Source organism: the organism of the source record quoted next, unplaced genomic scaffold, assembly GCF_019419815.1.
Source record: "Pyrus x bretschneideri cultivar Hongxiangsu unplaced genomic scaffold, Pyrus_bretschneideri_v1 Contig35, whole genome shotgun sequence".
NCBI lineage: Eukaryota > Viridiplantae > Streptophyta > Magnoliopsida > Rosales > Rosaceae > Pyrus > Pyrus x bretschneideri.
The window spans coordinates 3,267,877-3,271,408 of record NW_025999668.1 but is presented as its reverse complement, the minus strand read 5'-3'; the positions used below and the strand labels follow the sequence as shown (position 1 = coordinate 3,271,408).

General features: G+C 42.6%; 1 pseudogene; it reads right to left on the bottom strand.

Annotated features, from left to right (window-relative positions):
* Nucleotides 1-331: 331 nt before the first annotated feature.
* On the bottom strand, nucleotides 332-3,045 carry LOC125480689 (annotated as a pseudogene).
* Nucleotides 3,046-3,532: the final 487 nt, after the last annotated feature.

Sequence of the window (3,532 nt, the reverse complement as noted above, 5' to 3'; positions counted from 1 at the left end):
AGCGTGAAAGTTGGGAAATCTACGAACCCCATTTCACTGCGTGGCAACTTGGTTACCTTTAAGGCTTTCCACTGCCTCTATTAACCTTCTGTTCTCTCTTGAGCCAATGACACCTTTCTGGTTATTCTGAAAGAGAATGCCAGGAGGCCAAGCAAGAATTTCATGAAAGGTGCAAGAAATTCTGCCTACGGCCGAACGTCCTTAAGACTCTCAACACTGCCACCTTTATTGACTGGTGGGCCGCATATACTTAAGACTTTTTCAACGCACCAGTCGAAAACGTTATCAAGAAAATATTCAGCAACCGCCCAAGGAAGACTTTCGCCCCGACACCCAAAGAAACAGCTCAAGGTATTTGGGTTGGATTCTCTTCGCAATATGTTAATGCCATGGCATCCATGGAGGTATTACTGCTAGGAACAACCTCCCTATAGCAAATTATATCAACACTAGCACTGTTGCTACCAGGATGAGAGTCATATATGCCATTCAAGTTTGTGCCCTTGACGACTGCCTCTGCATTAACTGACACCAGAATAAAATAATTATATAATATTATATTAATATATATATATATATATATATTATATAGGTTGATAGATGAAATAGAAAAATAAAGGAAAAAAAAGCATAGAGAAAAATAAAATAAGTAGAATACAAAAGAAATACATAGGGGGCAGGGTAGACTCCTACTCTCAGATGCTCGCAAGGCTGTTGCAGTATCAGTTGTGAATAGATAATTTCCAGTGCCGGCACCAGTACCACCAAATATAACAACTCTTCCTTTCTCAAGATGTCGTATGGCTCGAAGCCTGTTATATGGCTCAGAAACCTCTGGGATTGTTAATGATGTTTGAACACGTGCCTGAAGACCCACCTTCTCTAAAGCTGATTGAAGTATTACAGAATCATAACTGTTGCCATCATACTGATGAGAAATCAACGTTAGAGAAACAGCATGCATTTACCAATTCAGATTTTATAAGTACGTTGACTTATTTATTTGTAGAAGAAGTTGAGATATAACTGCAAAGATGGAAGCAAAGAAGGGATTTTATTTTTCTGGACTGAAGTATACAGAGGATTCAGACCAATAGATATTAGCGACCCCTGCAAAACTTCTGCAGACAGCCAGCATATGTGAAACCTAGCAAACCCAGCAATTTTACAACCAAGCCTAAAGATCCACAGAGGCCACTAAACAACACGCTTGAATCAAAAGCGCGGCTCCCTTTAAGTACCCCAACCTAGTTTTGATTATGTAACATTGTATTTGACTACTGACCAAGTTGACAGAATAAAATTTGGAAATAAAAGTAATAACTAAACCATTACGACACCATCAAAACTAGAAATTTGATGTTGTTGCTTATTGACCATTGGAACATAATGAAGATGATATTCAAGCATTATAATTGAACAGAAGTAGACCACACAAAGAAAAAAAATTTGGACATTACCCAATATGGTATGCTGTAGACCTATCCAATCCAGTAGAAGACACCCATGTCTCTCCACAAAAGACATTACGGCCTCCAACAACGATTGCTACCTTTAGAAAGGATAGAATACAAAACACTAAGTTATGACACAAACCAAAACATTACAAAGTACTGGAAGCAGAACCATTGGTAAAAAAGAAATACACGTTCAGGAAATACCTCCACTCCAAGGTGGCAAGCTCTTGCCACTTCCCCAGCAATCTGCATTGCTACCTAATTACAGAGAGAAGCAGGTCAGCTCATTTATTCAGCACAAATAATCTAACATTATAAAACTCAGTAGCGTATTAGCTAAAACTCGCACCTTGGGGTCGATACTCTGGCAGTCCCCAGCTAATGCAGCACCACTAATTTTAAGCATTACTCTTCGCATTTAGATTTGGCATCGACTTGGCTTTCAGGTTGTTTCCAAAAGCAGCGCTGCCTTGCGTGGTATCTGCCAACAGAAATATCTGCCGCTCCATGAGATGTTTTGTTTGGTGAAAAGAAAACCAATAATCATATAACCGAGCACGCGCGACATGTCATTTTACTCATGTGAGCACAAACACCTATAAAGTAGTTCCACCATTATATACAACCAGTAACAATACCGAAAGCATGGAAACCAATGCCCCTGACTTTAATTCCGGCGGGGCGCACTGTTTTAACAAGTCCAATGGCACAAATGACATCCGATTCATGACATGAAACAGAAGCAAACACTAACTAGAGAAACAAGTTACCACCAGTTTCGTATATTTCACGTCTCATGGTTCATCCAAAATTAAAAACCTAGCAGAGCAAAGTTTCTGGATTCAACCACAAAACTTGAACCATATTATTACTACAATTTACAATACCTCTTCAGTTGCTTAGCCACATTACCACCGGCTCTGCCCACGCTGCGCTCCTCGTCCGAACCACCACCACCTTTCGCAGCAACGGAACTCCCTAAAATGACCTCAAGCTTCTTAAACCAATGCCAGTGACTGGCACCCATCCCACTACTAGTAATCCTCTGCAGCTCCACCTTGTACCTTTTCTTCAAATTGTCAATCTTATTCTTACACTGCTCTACCGTCTTGTAGGCCTACTTATTGGCACCGCCGGTCCCACACCGCTCGCTGAGCATCTCCGCCACCTCCTCCCAGTCCCTCCCCCGCAGGTTTCCCCTGTTCAGCTGGTTGAATTTCTCGGTGTAAGCTTCTAGAAGGCACCCGATGGCAGTGTCGCTCCACTCCTCGCGGTCCTTCCGATAGTCACCTCGCTGCGATGCCGTTTCGGGCCCGCTGGACGACTCGGCTTCGGTGGTGCTGGTGGTAGGGTTAGGGTTAGGGTTAGCGGAGGAAGATTTGAATCTTTTATTGTAGTAAGAGCTCCGTTTAGTGTTGGAGTTTCGGGTCGGGTTCGGACTCCGATCAATGTCGTCGGGGAAGGGTGGGAGGGAAGAAATTGCAGTTGTTGGCAGCGGCGGCGGAGTCCGATGGTGTCGCCCGGGGCGCGTTGGAGCTGGGAGGTGAGAGGAGCGGCCGAGCAGCGGGAAGTTGTCGGAAACGCCCATTAGGTTAGTGAGATGGATTGAGAGAGACGAGACGACGGCGTTTGAGGTTAAGTGACGAACGTGGAGATTGAAACGTAAGGGTTTAACAGGGAGAGGGGGTCGGGTCACTTTGGGGGAAATTGTGGCACTGTCATCAGTCTGTAACGGTGTCCTTTGACGAAAAATATAAATCAGCAGTCTGTTAATGGTCCGTCAGCTCCGCCAAGGCGTCCTGGTTACACTTACACATTTATTTTTTGAGAACGTCAAAAGTGGGGACCCTGTAGCTCGTAAGGTTTTTTTCACTATGTTTATACGAATTGTTATTGGCACTCTAAAAATCTCATTTTGCACTCCAAATTTTCTATAATTAGTAAGAAAACTACACTTATGAGGAGTGTAGAATGAGATTTTTGAAGTGTTAATAATAGTTCCCTATATTGTTGGTACGAAAATTAATATTAAACACTAAGACCATTCTCAAAAAAGATGTTAAATTTTAAATATA